Source organism: Cygnus atratus, chromosome 1, assembly GCF_013377495.2.
Source record: "Cygnus atratus isolate AKBS03 ecotype Queensland, Australia chromosome 1, CAtr_DNAZoo_HiC_assembly, whole genome shotgun sequence".
Taxonomy (NCBI): domain Eukaryota; kingdom Metazoa; phylum Chordata; class Aves; order Anseriformes; family Anatidae; genus Cygnus; species Cygnus atratus.
In genome coordinates, this window is record NC_066362.1 from 191,517,605 (window position 1) to 191,537,543 (window position 19,939).

At 39.8% G+C, this 19,939-nt stretch overlaps 1 protein-coding gene across 1 annotated transcript in view; it reads right to left on the reverse strand.

Moving 5' to 3' along the window:
• DDX10 (DEAD-box helicase 10) overlaps window positions 1-19,939 on the reverse strand; it is a 192,793-nt gene that overhangs the window by 83,726 nt on the left and 89,128 nt on the right. The gene's annotated exons all lie outside the window — the stretch shown is intronic.

Sequence of the window (19,939 nt, forward strand, 5' to 3'; positions counted from 1 at the left end):
GTTTTTTTTTGGTGGGGGGAGCATAGAGCATATGTTTTCAATTTTCTAAAAGCAATTAGACATTAAAACGTTATTGCTAAAACATATGAATGCAAGAATGATGCCAAGTGAACATTAGCTAACAAACATTTTTCTTAAACTTGTTTTTCATGAACTTGCTCTATATCATGGCAAACTCATTTATTGTTAAAAATTCAGCATCCGTAAATCCTACCAACAGCAGGACACCAGACTCATGCAAATCTCATGAACCTTTTTGGAACAATGACACTAAATTCATTGGCATATGCTGTCAGCTGGTAAGCCTCGTCATACAGGAAATCCAGTGTAACTGACTGAAGCCATTAGCCACAACTGATCAGATCACTTTCATCCCACTTGTCCTCGGGTGATGAAAGTAACTCACACCAGCCTATTTCTGCGTCAATGAAATGTAGAAGAGGCCATTCAAGAACCTTTCTATTTCATAATTCCTGTTCTGCACTGTGGTGGGATTGCAATGCACAAAGGTGCTAGGAGATGTTTAACAAACTTAGCATTTAACAAAATTTAGAACCATAAACGCTACTAGCATCACAGGAGAAAATTTTAAGTGCTGAAGACACCAGGGAAACTAGAAGACTGAAATCCACAGACATTGTTTCCAACAGATAGCAGTTATTCCCTCCTCGCTGCCACCGAGAAACCAAAACTGACCAGAAAAAGCAAATAATATCAGCAAAACAGTATCCCTGTATAAAACACACTCATCCTGAAATTATGTTAATTATTTCTGCGCGCAATCTTGTTGTTGGAAAGGAGAGGGGGAAGAGGTCAATCCCATTTTCAACAGAGACTGAGGATTTACCTAGAGTATTTTTGGATATTGGAAGTAGTTTCTGACTGTGGGACGACCATTTCAATTAATTTATTTTCCATTTCATTTTACAAAAGTAGCGTCAGGTCCACAGATGGTCCACAAAGGTTTCAGAGAGCCTCCCACATGATGGAAGCAGCAGAACGCCATGGAGCCAAAGTACGGGGAGATTCCTCACCTCCAGCTCTTTTCCTGATAACTCTCATTCCAACAAGAATAAAAGCCGTACCTGTAGAGATACCTAATGGGATAACACACGCAGCAGACATTTGAAGCAACAGCTGCCACTGCAGCAAGTATTGCGAAAGATAGCAAAAGCTATTCCACTGGAACATGCACAAGCTCCTTAGGAGAAGGCTCGTCATAATCCTGTAAAGACTGCAAAGCTCCACTACACAGAAAAAAGTGACTGCCTGAAAACCAGCCTAAACTTCTGATAAATAGCGGAAAGTGGTCAAAACAACCAGACAGAAAAAGGAAAACCCAAGCCTCTTTATTACTATCATTCTTATCATTATGGTCATTTTAATCGGTTTTGTATTCCATACCAAATCCACTATAAAAGGGAGCAAAAAAATTCAGAAAGTCACTGTCATTGTGGTCAGTACACTAATGCACTGAAATATGAGCTACAGAAGAGAAAAATTACAGTCTTCCTAACAGGAAAAATGGTTTGTGACAGCTACTGAGCTGTGTTACCGAGTAATGACCATATCTATTATAGAAAGTGGTAAACTGTAGCAGCACTCAGGAACCCAGTATTGTCACAGGAGTTTTGTTGCACTGTGCAGGTAATACTGCTGGGTCTTACACACACCTTTAGTAGCTCAGGAAGCTGTGCTATTCCTTCACTCCTGTTGCTTATCCCATAAGCACAAAATGTTGAAAGTCTACAAAAGCATAAAACCCTTACCTCAGCGTGTCAACTCATTAGTAGAACAACGGGAATTGTCCAGGGGAAGAATCTAAAGAGGGATGTACTTTAAGCTGGTACAACACTTATTATTATTGCATCATTTTCTTTCACCTTCTTCACTTTTGGTTTTCTTTTCTTTTTGTTTTTTTTTTTTTCCTCAGTCTTCTTTCATTTCTGCATTGCCAGTATTTTTGGTACCAGCATAATATGTTGATGATATGTTGATCTGCTAGCTAAAGAGCACAGAAACCCAATGGACTGTCTAGCACACATAAAATTGTAATATTTTCAGTTGTATCTCCATCCCTGCCCTGTTTTGTGTGATTTTGAGAAGCAGAAGTATTTTGCTGCTGCAAAGTAACATGGAAACAAATGAGACAGGTCAAAGTTTCCAGACAAAGAGAAGGAACAAGAGGAGGAAGAAACAAACGGGAAACTAAATTCCCTTACTATACACATAAAAGCACAGTGTAAGATCAGTGTGTGAATTCAGCAGATGTACAAAATACAGCACGAATGAAGGGTAAAAGATTATGATAAAAATACAGGAAAAGCATCAGTACGAAATTCTGCATACCTCATAGATAATTAAACTTTTCTCTATTAAGACACTTTTGTTGCTTTACCAAACTGAACACACTTCAGAAAAGATGGGTATCAAGGCTTCCTTAAGACTCCATTTCCTGGCAATTACAGTTTAAGACCACACAGTGTGGAGACCAAATGGACTCAGACACCAAAACATGTAATCACAGATGTAGGCCCAATTTTGCCAATTACATGACTTGCTGTTCAGCAGAAGTGTCACAGCCCAGGGGGAGGTTAGTGCTGTGGTTCCTCTCGCAGCTTCCATGTCCCACCTGGTTCCCATTCCTGTGCCCTGCACAGTCCAGAAGAGCCAGGCAGGTTGGCTGTGGTGTGTATACAGTCCTGGAGCTACCGTGGGATCCCATGACTGTTGCTTCAGTCCTCTCTTGAGGACATCTCTCACGCTGCTCTGGAGTCCCTAAGGCCCTAACGTCCGTCCACTAAGTCTCTCCATCACGTGTCTCCAGAAGCATTTTTCAGAGCATCTAATTTCGACATCTCCTCTCTTCATTGGCCGCCGCCACCCCCAAATTTACCTGAGCCAGGCATTTCTCCATCCAGCTGCCGTTTCGGCACATGATGGGTTGTTTCCATCCATCTCAGCACATGGCCTCCTCCCACCCACAGCCCTTCCGCAGCCCATTACTTCAGCCCCGCCATTTATGCCCAACACACTGCCCTCACCCAAATTCCTCATGCCACTGCCTGCCCTGGCTCTCACGCTTGCATTTTAACAGCTACTTTAAAACATCAGGTCCCCATTGGGGAGGGCTCTGATTCATCCACAGTAAGAAGCATGCACACAAGCAGTGGATGGCAGACCTCGGATTTTCCTAATCACAGAATCGCAGAATCGTCTAGGTTGGAAGAGACCTCCAAGATCATCCAGTCCAACCTCTGTCCTAACACTAACAAGACCTCCACTAAACCATATCACTAGGGGCTACATCTAAACGTCTTTTAAAGACCTCCAGGGGTGGTGACTCAACCACTTCCCTGGGCAGCCCATTCCAATGCCTAACAACCCTTTCGGTAAAGAAGTTCTTCCTAATATCCAGCCTAAACCTCCCCTGGCGCAACTTTAGCCCATTCCCCCTCGTCCTGTCACCAGGCACGTGGGAGAACAGACCAACCCCCACCTCTCTACAGCCTCCTTTAAGGTACCTATAGAGAGTGATGAGGTCTCCCCTGAGCCTCCTCTTCTCCAGGCTGAACAACCCCAGCTCCCTCAGCCGCTCCTCACAAGACTTGCTCTCCAGACCCCACACCAGCTTCGTTGCCCTTCTCTGGACTCTCTCGAGCACCTCCAAATCTTCTGTGCCAACTGGTTTCCTGCATTTCTCAAGCCATTCTGCTTGCTCAGTTCCCATTTTCAACTTTTGTACTGGAAGATACCTGAATTTACAAGCAGCAGGTTGGCATTTAACCCTCATTCTTCATGGCTTCGTCAGTTTTCTTTACAATGAGTTCACCCCACCATCAGACACCACCAGCTGCTGGAGACTGCCGGAAGATCTCCATCTGCTAACCTCAAGCACTGCAGAAAACACAGTGGTGGCAGGAGCAATGTCTCCTCTCTAACTGCTCAGAAAGCTGAAGTCGGAGGTTACAGGCTACGCTGACAGAAGCACCACCACACCAGCAGACATGGGTGGACAGAAAGTTTCTGCTGACATCAAGGCTGCTGCTAGCACCAGAGCAAGGCACGGGGCTAAAAGCGCGCAGCCGGTACCCACACTGACATGCTCACCCAGAAAACGCTGTGTGTCAAAACCTGCTCAACCTACATCTGCCTCGGTAAGCCTATTTCTAGAGCTGAATTACACCATCAAATAAACCAGATGCAAACACAGTGGGCATACATGACCCAGGCTCAGAATTTTATGTTACTATTAGATATTAAACGGATTCTGTGGGTAAACTCAAGTTGGTAACACAAGATGTAAGGACAGTCAGCATATGCTTCCTTTTCAATTACAAGCAGACACCTCCTGTTAACTAACACTTACATACTGCCCCATGCCTCACAAATAAGGCCCTTAAGTCTCAGGTTTTCTTCTATAAACATGTGGTGATTGTTAAATAGATAAAACAAGATCAGAGTGATAATCAACCTCTAAAACGCTATGTAACAAGCATTAGAAGTTAGTTGCATGAGTTTACCAAAAATTCATAAAACGTTGGTTCAGCTTCATCATTGGGGGTTTTCCATTATTAGTAGTCAAAAGCCTAAATTTCCCTTTCTGTTCACACATGCACATGCCAGCTGGCTTGCTGGATTATGTAATGACTTAGAATAAAAATCAGTTCTTAGAAGCACAGAAAATTCAAATATTTTGATATACAATCCAGAACAAAACAGCTAACATGCAGCAAGTTATTTTTTCCTTCAAGAAGCAGGCTTCTGCCTTCTGGTTTAATAGATCTGATATTCTTAGCTGAATCTCTATGAAAAAGGTTTTCTTAATGACGACACTGACAAGTTTCAGACATAAGAACTTACTATCTTTCAATTACAACTTTTTGCTCAAAAGACAGTGTGTCAGAAACAGAAATTTTGCTATTCTAATATGGAATGGTTTTCCATATTTATACATTTAATACAATTAACACCACCGATAAAATCAATAGTTTAGACTTGGATTATACAATACTCAATAACTCAGGGTCAAAGCATTTCCAGTCTCTTACCCTGACAAAGACAAACACATTTGCTTTGGCCTTACACTTAGGGTCTTACAAACCACCAAGTGTGACATATGGTTCTTTCTAACTACAATTTGCCTGTTTAATTCCAACCGTGCTAGCCTGTGAAAGCAAGCGCAGTGCATTTGTTACAGAAGCTGCCTAAGACAGGACTGCATTATTGTGGCAGGGTAAAATATCAGTAGAAAAAAAAAGTTATAATCAATTCTTCAATCATGTTAGGTATAAAAAGCATTAGGTATAAAAAGCATTACTGCTCTCCTAGGTTTTTTTTTTGTTTTTGTTTGTTTGTTTGTTTGTTTGTTTTTGGGAGGGGGGGGGCTTTTCTCCCCTGCTTATACCTTGCAATTACTAGGAAGAATAGCTGTGTACCTGGAATTTTTTTTATTTTTCTCTCTCCCAACATTATTACATTACTTTTACCCAGAATTCAGCAGCAGCAGCCTCTGAGAAACACGAATCGATTCAATCCTCAATGTCACACTTGTTTTGTATTTCACGGAACCACAGAAAGATTTGGGTTGGACCTTAAAGACCATCTAATTCCAGCCCCCTGCCATGGCCAGGAACACCTCTCACCAGACCATTTCTTCATGAAAGTGCCCAGAACAGGAGCAAGGCTTGTCACATCTGTATTATTGCAGAGCATTTCAATCCTCCCGTCAGGCTGCAGAATTCAGACTCAGAAGTCATTCTTTACACAAAAAGACACCATCCTGCCAAATTAAAGGCACCATGTCTCAGACAATGAGAAAGGCTGCCTTCATCTTTGCACAGCATAGAGCACACATCCAGTGCTTTCACCTGACAGGCACTACTGAACTCTCAGAAGATTCAGTATCCTCCAACCAGAACCATTACCTCTCAACCCCAGAAACTCACCAAACTCAGACTATGAAACTTTTAATTACTTACAATGGAGATAAGGTTAGAGGAGAGAGAAATTTTCACTCCTGCTGACAGATATTGAACCATAAAAGCAGCAGTGAGACACAAACTTTACCCTCCTACACATAATTATAAAACATGAGAAGGAAAATATCAAGAGAAGCAAAATAAACAGACTTCAAACTACAGTCCACATCACTTTAAGCACCTGCAAAATTATTGAAAAAAAAAAAAAAAGGTTTCCTCTTAGAAATACAGTTTGGCCCAACCAGTCATCTGTCTTCCCAGTAGAAGGAGTGGAAAGGATCCGAGAAACAGAAACCTGGGGGCTTAGGATGCAGCTTGACCACAATGAGATTGGTGGATGCTGCTTTTCTCTGCTCCGCCAGGACGGCTGATTCAGTCCTTCCCAATTCCTGCTGGATGCTGATGAGCCACAAGTAGCTATCCATGGACTTGAGCACCAGAACAAGCTGATGCCACTGAGCAGCAGCCACGCAGTGCCCTTCAAACCAGCCCTCTGTTTACACCACACAGCTCCCCCAGTCACAGCTCTTTCTTTTTTTAATGTAATACAAGCAAAGCTAACTTTGTTTTGGTGAAGAACCCTTTCTTTTTTTTTTTCTTTTTTAATCAAATCTTTAAGAATTAGGAAGGTCAAATTTACAGGTGTTACCCAACAAGCTTGCACAGCGTCCACAAAATTTACCAAACACAGCTTTTACCATGACAGTTGTGAATATAAGGACGTAGCCAGGCTGGTACTCAACAGACAAAAGCAGCACTCCTTACGTGTTGTTTTATTTGCTTCTCTGTGAATTTTTAAAGTGCATCATTCAAGTATCAAGATCAACACGATCTTGAATTTTTCAAGCCATAGCTTAAATTAAAAGGGTGGATTGATTTTTGTTGTTTTGGGGTGTTTTTCCTTCAAGCGGATGAGGTGCCATTTTGTTTTTAACTAGTATCATACAAGCTTCCAACCACGACACTTGAAAAAGCACCAAGTCAAAAGTAATTTCTGGTAATTCCTTAAGCAATGTTACAGGTAGAAAAGTGAAATTTTGGACATCTGTGTTAGTTGCTACACGTATGTACTACTTACTTTTGAAACCTAGTAAAACTGAGATGCTTTTGAACGAGACCACTTTCTGGGGTAGAAGAACATAGGCAGAGAACTGAAGGTGAGTGTTAAGAGTAACAACTGTGAAAGTAAGGGTAAGCCCTGGTCAGTATTCAAAAGAACAGCTCTCACCATACACAACAGCACACATACTGCGCCTCCCAGAGTCCTATCAGGGAAAAAAAAAAAAAAAAAAAAAAAAAGAAGAGGAGGAGGAAATAAGGAAAAGTTCTAATAATGGCTCTTTGATATTGTTACCTGCATTATGGACAAAGAGCCCAAGACTAGCAGCTCATCACACTATCACTCCAGTTTAAATTACCCTTCAGATCACAGAAACAGCAACAGATAGAAGAACCCACAGCTAGGACAGAACTGTGCTATGGCAACCACACGCTTGGATGATGCTGTCTTTGGTTCCTTTGGTTACCGTTAGGACAGAAGATTACATCTGAATCTGAGTTTCATTAGAGTTTGTACGTGATTGGGTTTAAGACCTAGGTTAGAGTGTATATCTTAATAAACCACATACTTTTATTTCCTATAAAACAAATTAAATTAAGCCAAGGAGGCTGAAGAGATTAAAACTAAGAGATTAAAATCTTGATGTCAAACACACAATGTAAAAGTGAGGAACAAACGACTTGCCAGCTTACAACTTGCTAAACCAACTGCAATTTTCTGCAATAAATTTATGTGATGAGTTTGTTTTTTATATGTAGACATATTTACTATCCCTTGTGTTTCAAAAAAAAAAAAAAGGTTTCATTAGATCATTTTTACCCATATATAGACAAATGACAGCAGAAAGGAATGGATCCATGCTCAGTACTTGTCCCCAGCCACAGCTAAAAATTCAGCATAACAGAAAGGTTTATTAAATGGTTCTTAAAAGATAAATCATACTCCCCTTTCTAATTGACAGCATATGGTGCTATTTCTCTAGAATACTTCTAAAACACTCAAAACAAACAGAATTGTTTTCTACTGAATTGCTGCACTTTTTATATAGATGAATGCATATTCCACATTGTACTCGATCACTCATTTCAGCAACTGCTATCAAAACTTAAAATTGGGAGTTTTAGTAAAAGCTAAAGAGAGCCCACATTTATCAAAAAAGAAACTTCATTTGATTATTATGAATTATATAATTGTACACATAGCTCTACTTATATACCAACAAACAGTTTTTAACATGGATCTGCAAAGTCACTGCACATCACTTTACTGTCACTGAGAAATCACTAAGAAATTTGTTGAGTTGTATTAATTAGATCTCACACTGAAAGATGTTTCTGTTTAATATAGACCTTTGTGGTACTGGTGTTGTGTTAGCCCCAAAATCTCCATATCCTATAAGCATTAGCAGCAACGACCTCCCTTTCTAAAGCATTAAGCTCTTAGCAACACAAGACAATGACTCTTTTAAAGAGAGGTATAACAAAATAGTGAAGTACTTTATATATTCCTTGGCAAAAAGCAAGCTAAATTATAATTATGTCTAACTAAATGAAGAATAAGACATTTCAAAAGCCTGTAATTCAAAACCAAACATATAAACACATATTTACTCCTGTGGTTAGAGTTGGTAGAAAGAATAATCTAAAGATGACCTCAGGCTGTTAATATACAAGATGTATACAATGATGATTAACACTACTACTAATTCCAATGCCAGATCAGGACATAAAATGTTTTCATTCCTCCCCTCCCTATGTCATCACAAGTTGCTGCATCACTAGAACATGACCTTCTTTGATAAAATCTAACAAACACAGTAGCCATCAAATTCTCCCCCACTTCTACAGCCGAGAAAAATGTTGAGCAGTCTAATCACTTGCAGTTATCCTAAACTAGGGACTGCAGCTTAGTAAATGAAGAGAAATCCCTCATACAATATCAATTAACATGCAAATATGATTTGGCTGACTACTACTCATACTCCCTATTCCAGACCTTCTGCTTTAGGTAAGCAAGAAGAGGCCATCATGAGGATGCTGTTTCCAACAAAACACTGCGAACCTGAAAGAAAAGCATTAACATGCATTCCATATTGAACTACATTAGAAACCATTTCTAACTTACACGTCTTCTTCTGTTACTTTCCAAAAAAATCCCCAAACCCACAAAACAGTAATGTAAAATTGAGAAGCAACTGCTTTGCACCTTTTGTTCCATTTCAGATCTCCAGCAACGATAACGTTGAGATAATTTCTCACTTTCCAGCAGCTGGAAAATCCTGCCTATTCATCCCCCCCCACTAAGTGACATGGAACAAGACCCACATTTAAAATGGGAGGGAGGCAAGCCAAGTAGAAAGGGGAGGGGAGTGCTGCCTCGTTTTAAGATTAACAGAACCATTAAGCCCTTCAGGTAAATTGAAAATGCAGAACTTCCTTCCATTTGTACTTTTTCAGTCTCCAAAAGAACCAGAATAGCTCCTTCTCTCCCGAGAGGCATTTAGTATCCTAGTGCAAGAGAATAAAATTGAAATATTCAGAGAAATGCAAACACTAAATGCTACAGCAAGAAGGCAATGTTGAGCTGACATTTAATGAACCAAACAGAGAAAATCTGAGGCTTTTTTACTTAAAGAATAAAGATCCCAATTTTTTTTCTATTGTATTTTCTAAAAGGAAGAAAAGGGTTTTCTAAAAAAGTGACATTTGTACTAAGGCAGTTAAGGTTTAAATACATGCCGTAACATCATTAAAATTATGGCTTAAAATACTCTTCAGAGGAATCTCGGGTCAAAAGGGGAGATTAGAAGATTACTCTTTCATGCTGTTTTTCTTTAAGGCTGAACATATTTTACCACCTGTGATTAGCAGAACAAACCCTTTCTCCCCCTAAAGCCATGATGTGTGGCAGCAGGAACACAGCAGCAGCCAAGGCTCCTTAAAACATTTGACTTTGCGAAGATAAATATATTTACCTCAGCTTTCTCCCTCTGCATCCTTTGCTACATTCGAAAACCGAAATTCGAAAGCTATGCCCATTAAATAATATCATTATGGTCTGGTAATTAACGGGCTATTGCTGTAAACAGCAAAGTCTTCATATCCTTTCAAAACACCCAACATTAATTTTCATTTATTTGAGCAGTGCAAGTTTTTCAGCAGTAGACTAGTGCTGATAATCATCATTACTTTATTTCACCTTTAGATTAAAATAGATGGTACATGCTCCTTTCTTTAGAGGCCTCTAAACTAATTTCTCTCAATACCCAAGAACTTACACAAGTAAGAGCGTTCATCTGGCCTGAACTTGGGCATGGCACTACTGAGGCCACTCGAGAGGAAGATGTAATACTAGACGCCAAATCCAGGAGGGTTTACCTCTAAGACAAGGCTTATTTGAGTTTAGCTCCCAAGCAGAGAGTGCACAATCAATCTCAAAAGCACATCAGAGCCTCCTCTGCAGACCAAAGCAGCAAGGAAACCAACAGCGTGGCCTGGGAGATCCAGCTGGGGCGAAGGCTGTAGCAGAGCAAGCACGAGGTACCCACAGCACAGAAGAGAAGGGGAAAAAAGGAGGGGTAACCGAGTGAGTTTCACACTGGTGGCAAGAGATATGAGAGTAACGTAGCTAGTTTCTTCCTGTCACATCAGTCAAGGATAACCTGAAAATACAGAATTTCTTCACAACTAAAGGCTGAGATGCCACGATAACAAACATAAAAGATTATCTCATGACTATGAATTATTTCATGACTACACAATTGTTAAAAAAAGAACTTTTAAAAAAAAAACTTTTAAAAAGGCTGAGTCCTTTCTCAAGGTATTTGATGCAGACTAAAGATGCCACCAGCAGAAGTGGTCTCGTACTCCCTGAGCCCTTTCACATACTCTCACCACTGCCCTTCACTAGCATAGATCCTTTCCTGCCCCTGGGAAAAGGTGCTTTACAGGTATAAAACTGGCAGAAAGCTAACACTAAGAAGACTGCAAATGGTATTCTGCCATTTTAGCTCCCAGGGGTCAGACAAGCACTCGTGCAGACATGTGGAAGGAGCAGGAGCCGGGCAGGCAGAGACACACAGCTCTTCCACTAACAGCCAGCAGTGTCTCGGCCGTGCTACTGAAGGGAACTGCTCCTTCAATAAGTTTCAGGTAAAAAGCCAGGTAAGAAAAGTAGCAAAAATTGTTTTGAAAATCAAATGAGATTCTCAAGCATTGACAGACATGAGAAGTACCTCTACTCTCTAGATCCCAGTATAGGAAAAACACAAGTGTACGTGGTGCCACTGCCATCACAAGTACACAAGCCACCACTGCTCTCCAAACTCAGTAAATTATGATGAGAAAAAATAATAGGGGCCAACATCCATTTGAACTGGCACAGTCAAGATGACTGAATCAGTCTGCTAAGATTTAGCTTTTGTTCCACTACAGAAATGCCCTGGCCAAAACCCCTGCCAAAAAAGATGCCCACTCACAAGTTGTATGAGGGAGTTTGATAACCATATGCATATCAATCTATATAACCAGACACTAAATCTCAGAGCACTAGTAACTACTTATCTTGGGGTTCTAAAACTGTCTGCAGTTTAAACTGCCTTCTCATCTCTTTTAAAACATTTTGCCTTTGATCTGAAAGCCTCCACACCTTCTGTGTTTGCAGAAGTCAACTTTTAATAGGAGGTTGAATTAACATGGAAGTTTATATAATGAATATTTCCAACCTGCTTGAAAAAATAATTTAAAAATCATTACACATCTCCTCTGTCTCTAGCTGAAGCAATTAAAAGTTTTCAATTGTTTCAGCAATATATATGCAGATAGCATAAACTCTACCTAACTCCCAATGCTCAGTTACAAGAGAGTTAAGAATCCATTAAGAACAAGTCAGAGGGCTCAGAGCTAACTTACAAGTGAGCAAGGCACAAGGCTTTCAGTAAATCATATGGCCACAGCCAGCTGGTCCCAGACACACACACTGTGAGCTCCTAACTTCAATATTTTCTGTACTACTCATTCTTGCATGCCTTGCATGGGAAGAGATGTTGCTAGAAGAAAACATGCAAGAAGGCGTGGTGTTTCATTTAAATATTTGTGTTTTCTCAGTTTTCCTCATTCCTCTAGAATTCCATGGTGGTTTGTCTGCCACCAAAAGTTTTCAGTTTTACAGTTTTTTGACTTATGAAAGTGACAGACTGATGGAAAAACTGAAACGCTGAACTAAAAATACCTTCAGTTGCCAGGATACAACCAAAGTTTAGTAGGCTGATACGCTGAGGTACACTAAGATTTTTGCTGTTGTCTCTGAAGCAGCATAATACATGGAAATGTCTTCTTCACTTCTTAGAACTGGAAAAGTATTCAGGTTTCAAAAAGCATGCTCAATTTACTGACATCTATTTTCCTTCCCTTTAAAAACAAAGAAATTAGGTGTAAAAATTGCATTAATTCAGCATGAAGGTTCTCATGGCAAAACATTCAGGATTTAGATCTTTACCTAGAGAGAATAGGACCAGAAATTTTGGTCCAGACCAAAAGAGAAGAATAATCAACCCTAGTTTAAAGGACAGTAGACAGAAGAAAAGGGGGAACACCTATCGTCAACAAAGAACACACATTGACTGCACGAAGTTGAAGGTATACAGAGAAGGTCACAAGCCAAGACTTTGCAAAAGAAGCAGTAAATCATTTGCCAGCAATACTATTAACATTAAAACAAACAAAAAAGTGAAACTGGTAAACAGTATGAGTGAGGTCGATACTGAATATAAATTTGCTATGACTTCAAAGTTTAATACTTTCGCCTCAGCTTTCAGCAAGACCACTGTGGTATCGGACAGGCAAAGCCAACTCAGCTTCCAGGAACCAGGACACGAGAACTCTATTCTATCTTGGAAGAAAAACTAAAAATGATTTATTTATTTTTAAATTCAGACATAAAAAAGCCAGTTAATCTCCATCCTGGAATTCTAAATGTATTAGCACATAAAATCACAAATCTGGCAGAAGATTTTTATTTTTTAAATAAACCTTTCTTACTGACAGGTGGTGTAGAATCAAAAATGATAATACCTACAAAAAGCAGTGAAAGGGAAGAAAGCGTGACCTAGGGCTATTCCTGATTATTACAAGCCCTCGGTCTGACCTCAACAGAATGTGAAGCAGAAAAACAAGTTTTGGAGGAATGATGGATTAAAAAGATAGAAGAGAAATTGGAATAATGAATATATTGTACCACAGGAATGCCAAAGATGCATTTGTAATACAAATGGTATCTTAGCTTTTTTAACAAAGGAGATGTAACCGCACTAATTCATTTAAATTTCAGAGCAACATGTAACACAGCACTACATTTAAAAGTATTAGCTGAAGTTTAAAACAAACGTCAAGGATTAGTTACAGACTGAGACTAGAGTGAGCTGTGCTGAAAGACAAATGACCACGGAGCTGGTGACTCTCCCTGGCCCCTCCTGGGCTCCCCATGCTGCCCAGAGCATCCCAGTAACACAAAGCTGGGAGCTGGTGCAAACTTGAGAGAAGGCAAAACAGGCCACTTGTATAGAAAAGGGTAATTCTGAAAACCAGACCCATTAAAATGAGATGAAAGGCCATTCAGAATTTGAAATTTCAAGTGAGAGCTCAAACCGAAGCAGGAGAAGCAGAAAGGGAGCCAGGCACTTTCAGTCAGACTGTGAGCCCCGACTGTTCCAGCAGCCACAAAAAAGACAAATAGACACCAAAGACACACCAAAAGGCAAGCTATTTCCAGTCAAAGCTGACAAGTACCAATGGTACCACAGAATGCAGCGGTATGAACTCATGTGTTACACTATACATACCTCTAGTACCTCAGACTGAATAGGGACAACGAGCACATCTGGGACAAGGGCATTCTTTCAAGAATTCTTTCAAGAATTTTGATATTAAGTTACAACTGATGTTTTGAAAGAGGAACAAGCATCTGTCATTCACAATACTAATTATCTTAAATTGTTTGGAGAGTACTTAATTGCATTTTAACACTCAAAAGAATGTCTTCTCCAGAGCTGCATTCGCAGCTCTGCTGCTGTCACTGGGAAATACCTTACACTCTGGTTGACCTATCTGAGCAGTAACACTCATTTTAAAGATCCTTGGAAGAAAGTTCTAAAAATTATTTCTAGAGGAACATACTGGATTTTGCAGACCTTTAAGAATGAGCATGATCTACTCATTACAGTTATTTCATCACTATAAATTTAACTTTTTTTTTAATATAACATCACACACTTCTCCTTTCAATTTCATTGTACTGCTTTCAAGTTTGTGTGGATTTCACATTTTGTGTAGGCAGAAAAATCAATCTTACAGGAATAACGTATGAATAAATGTGTTCCTTGTTAGCTATTCACTAAAATACGTAGCTCAGACCTCTCTTGTGCTAACTGAAAGCCATTAAAATCTAAGAACAAAGTTTTACAAATCAGATGATGCAAACGCCTCGGTGACCTAGCAAAAAATGCTCTAAAGCCAAAGGGAAGACACGTGGCACTGATCAGCCACCCCCATCCCTCCCCGCACCACCACCCCAAGACCACCACTAGAGCCAGGTCTCATGAAGACAGGAGGCAGGAGTGGCATTAGCATTTCGGCTCTCAGTGCCGGACCATCTGCTGTCCAAAGTTGTTCCCAATCTTCCCACTGGATGCGCAGTAAATTGTTGAGAAGTCTGTTGCAGGATACAGCTGGTACACAGGTCAATAGCTGGATCGTACCAATTTAAGCAATATCGACTAAATAACACATTCCCATTCCTGAAACCTTTTTCTGAGTACTGCCAAAGAAAAGCTGCAAGTTGTCCATTTTTCAGGCTTACTCCACATCTTCGTAATTCAAAAAATGTACTGGTCTTCTGAGAAATTTTCGTAAGCTGAGAAATCCTCTCTTGACAGATGTCTTTTGGCTGGACTTCATTGCACTTTTCTACTGCCAAAGAATTATCCAATTTGAGCCTTAGCTAAGCTCCTGGGCGCGCACACAAATTCCTACAGTGCCTAAACTGATGAACTAAGCCTGAGCCATCAGGCCCACCAAAGAGCAGCCTGGAGCTTGTAAGACAGTGGGGATGGATCAGCATGTGTTAGCACAACGATCATGACCCCCACCCCTCAAGCCTGCCTCAAGGTCATTCTCACTCAAGTGAGATGGGGAAGACCACCTAGCTCAGCTGGAGCAGCTTTACAGGCTCCAAGTCAAGTGAACTGCTGCATTGAGAATGAAGGACTTTGAAAAAATAATTGAAATCAATGAGGAGAAAAGGGAGAAAAAAATAGGTTTATGCTTAGTAATCTGTTATCACTACCCTAAAAAAAAAGGTTTTTGCTGACAAACCTATTCCTTACATGTAGTCCCTATGGACTAACATATTGGTCCTACTGCCATCTCACTAGAAGTCTCCATAAAAGTTTCCAGATAGATTGAGACAAGGGAGATGCTCTTCTCATACAAAAAAAAAAAAAAAAAAAAAACCACTTTCTGAAGTCATTTCAGAGAATGCATGGGTTAATAGTAGATGACATTTATTACATTAAGAATAATCCGTCTGAAAGTCCAGATTTCTAGGATGGTAAGAAATGTTTCCCATTTCAGTTGCAAGTGTTTCTACATTATGTCAAGAGCCACTCATCAATCACACCAAGGGAAAGTTAAGAAAAGTATGAAAATCAGGAACAAAGGCAAATCAACTGCCAACATGGAAAACGGATTTTAAACGTGCACTCAAAATGACAACTCTTATTCTAGAAGATGAAACAAAAACATCCTCTCAAAACTTTTTGGCAGAAAAATTGTTTCTGTAATTTGTGATTCTCAAAAAGAAACAGTGATGAGTGAGTAGTCATCTGTGTTCTCCGGATTGGTAGTGATCTTTTTCTATTAGAAGCAGTAATCCAAGATGGAACCACTTGAGATAAAGAGTAATTTAAATTCCTCTTCTCCAAAGTAAGTATTTTCTCAAGTTATGTAACTGTGATAATACACTCAGATACGGATGTTGCAAACGGACCAGTTTGTAAGAACAGCCAATTTGACCTTCTGCACAAGCCACTGAATTTAAAACGACAAAGTATATTACTTTGAGATAACGTTTACAGCATTTCATACTTTTTTTTCCCCCAAAATCATGAAAGATCATACATAACAGGAGGCAAGCTCAAGGAAGTAATTTTTTCTACTCCATCTGCAGAAACTGAGGTTTATCCCTCTTTATTGCTACACAGATACTGTTTTGATTTGTCTTAAAAGGGAACAGATATTATGACTTACTCTTACTCCAGTAGGGAAAAAATTCTGAAATGCTTTTATAAGCACTTTTTACAGTGCTTCCATGCTTGAACAGTACATCTTTTTATGGCGCAGTAACTTTTTATCATGTGTTCAATAGATTTTATTCCTGTAGCCATTTACAGAAATGTGGGTAAGATTCTTTTTATCTATCATTTTCAACTGCTCTGAGGAAAACCATAAAAAAAGCATATCCAAGTATAGGCTAATGTAGACAAGCAGAGTTTGAGAGATCATTATGGATAAAAAGTAATCTTTCATTTCAGTCAAATGTTCAATGGTCTCTTATGCCTTGTCTAACATGAAACTTTCCTTATTCAGTAAGGAAATTTGACTGATTTGTTTTTAAATTGAAAAAGCAGCTCAGTGTATTCAGTAGTCAATGATCAGGACAAGACAAGAAGCGTGATAAAAAGTTCACACTACATTGCACAAGCAACCTTCTTTCAAGGACATAACCATAATACATTTTCTATCTGTTTAGCAGTTCCCAAAAGATAACTGGCATAATTTATTATGTTATTTATCTACTTTGCTGCTTAGAACATCAGTAGGTTTCAGTATTTAGTACAGCTATGGGAAAAATAATGAGGCAGCTACAGGCCATTAGTGCAAAGAGATCAATATTTCAGCTAGGATAAGACTTGAGCATTCAGTAATCAAAACTACGAAATACACAGAGCCAGTCTACAAGTATCTCCTCTTAATATGTTTTATACCTACCTTTAATACATGCTTATGCAAAACAGACGATTAACTTTAGAATCCATCTGCTCACTTATTTACACTGCTTCAATAAAATTCATCTTTCGATAAGTCCCACCCTCATTGCTTAAAATAAAATGTATGTGAAGAAAAAGCCATACTTTCACTTGAAAAAACAATTCATCCAGTAAGCCAAATTGCAAAAAATACAAGCAAGAAACCACTTCTCCTCCTTGAAGGGAAAAAAAAATAATCACTGAAAGTGGCAGCAGTTATTTGCCATAAAAGAATTCTAACTTTGAATAGTCCAATTGAAAATATGGCCACACTTCCCATGGCAGAAATAAATCCCTCTCCCATGAACACTTGCTCAGTCAGTTTTTACTTGTTCATAGTTTCATGGATTGCTCATTTGCAAGGACTGTGGTTCAGACAGACTCAAATTTTTCATTCTGGAGATCTGAGACTTGTAAATTCACTTGCAGAATTTTAACACCTGGATTTTCAAAGAAGCCACTGTGGTTTGCTTTCTGGTATGGGATTTTCAAGATCATCATAAGCATCTTAAACTCTGGGCAGTTCGCATACTCTTAAAACTGCTTGGATGGTTTGAGAAATGAAGTTAATTTTAAAGGGAGTAAGACATTAGACTCCTCTCACACCTTCTGAAAATCCTGTCTGGAAAATGACTACATGTCTAGAAAGATAAGAAATAGAGGGGAATAATAGAGGGCAATAAAATAAATTTAAGAATGATATTTTTCTTTCAAAGTTGAACTGAAAAAAACTGAAGTTTTCAAATATCCAACACAACACAATTTTCATCATTACCACATTCTAGCTTCAGGGAATACGTGCTTCTAGCTATCAGCAATTCTTACCAACATAACTCAGGACTTAAATACGGAGTGGTGAGCAATTTACTGAGCAGCAGGTATCTACACAATAGTTGTAGTAGTTGTGAATACGTTATTATAAAGTCATCTTACTCAAAAGCATTAACGTGAGACTTCACATCAGATCCTGTAAAAAAAAAAAAACCCTGCAATCATTATGTCACTTACACATTTACAAGGACAATGATTCAGCAAGCTTTTTAGCTAAACATTTTCTCTGGCAGAGTTTTAACAACTATGCAGCAAATTGGTTTGTTTGCAGGTTAACCCCTTCGCCCTAACACACACAGCAAATGGCTACTGTTCAAGACGTTATTTTTTAGCTGTAGAGGAGCCATTTTAACTTAGAAGCTATAGGCACAATTTGTGATGCAGTAAAACTACCAACTATGTACAGAGAAAATGTATTAGGACAAGGGCGGTTGGTTTAAATCTAAAAAAGGGTAAGTTTAGATTGGATATAAGGGTAATTCTTCACTATGAGGGTGGTGAGGCCCTTGAACAGGCTGCCCAGAGAAGCTGTGGATGCCCCGTCCCTGGAGGTGTTCAAGGCCAGGCTGGGGCTTTGGGCAACCTGCTCTGGTGGGAGGTGTCCCTGCCCATGGCAGGGGAGTTGGAACTAGGTGATCTTTATGGTAGGTCCCTTCCAACCCAAACCATACTGTGATTTTTTTTTCCCTTCTAAATACCAAGCAAATAGCAGGCATTCTACAGACTGCAAGACCATGTATTGTGGACCTAACACTGCTCTACCTGAAGTGAAAGTTAAGACAGACTTTCAAACACAGTGGGGACAAAGCAAATCAGAAAGGCAGAGAAGCATACAAGGAAGCAAAGAAAAACAAATCTCTCTTGGCCACATGTTGCAGACAAAGAGGGATGATTTTGAGCTGGAGATAGGCGTTACGGGCTTTGAATCTGCTCAAGGATGGAGAAGCATCCCCTTCCCCCTCTCCATGACAGGAGCAACCTTGGAGGACTTGACTACTTGGGAGAAACTTAAGCTTGTGCCTATCCTTACCATCCCCTCTACCCGTTCTCCATCACGTGTGGGGGTGATTTTCACCAAGACCTGCACAAAATGCTCTAGCTCTTTGCTGAATATTCTCTTCCCTATAAACCTTTATCCACCCCCAGAAATCTTTAAATGTGCCCTCTACTCCTTTACCCCCTGCAAAAAGGTTTTGTGCTACTGGACTGCCTGTCATTGTCAAATGGCACAACTTACCAGCATCAGACCTTCCTCACTATTATCTTTATCCCTCATACGATTTTTTCCTATTTCCAGAACCATTTTTCAGACCCTCACTACTTTAAGCTTGCCCTCATAATAAGACACAACCTCATTTGTTCACTTGTGCTCAGTTCTTGTTGAGACATTCTGTTTCAGGTTAAAGTTCCCCACATGAAATGCTCATATAACTTTCTGACACATGAGAGCCTGGAAGACAGAAGTTAGACTAAGCTGCCAGAAACAAACACCAGTACTTATTCATTGCCAACCCTCTGTGACTTTTGATGTGCTATGTCGTTCTCAAGTGATTTCAACAAGCCAACTACACATTAAGGACAAATATATTGAGAACACATCATATGCCTCCATGTTCACAATCAAAGAAGCAGCAAAGAGAGTACAACACTTCCTGATATCAAAGTACCAAAATCAACTACACAATGAAAGCCATGAGGCCATTTCCTGGGGGGTCAGCAGCTGTCCCCAGAGTGTTGAGGTACTGCTGCTGCCAGAGCGGCCATGCCACCAGCCACCTCCACAGGTCTCCAGCCAGAGGCCTCGGCCACCACCATGACTGCCACAGAGCTCCCCTCATCAGCAAAGTGACTTCCCATGAGCAAGAAACACTCACGGCCATTACAGCTTCCCCTACAGCAAAGGCTGCAGATGACACACATGCTGATCAGATCTCTTCATACCTCCGATATTACTACTCTGTAAGTGATACAGGCCCTGCCCCACCA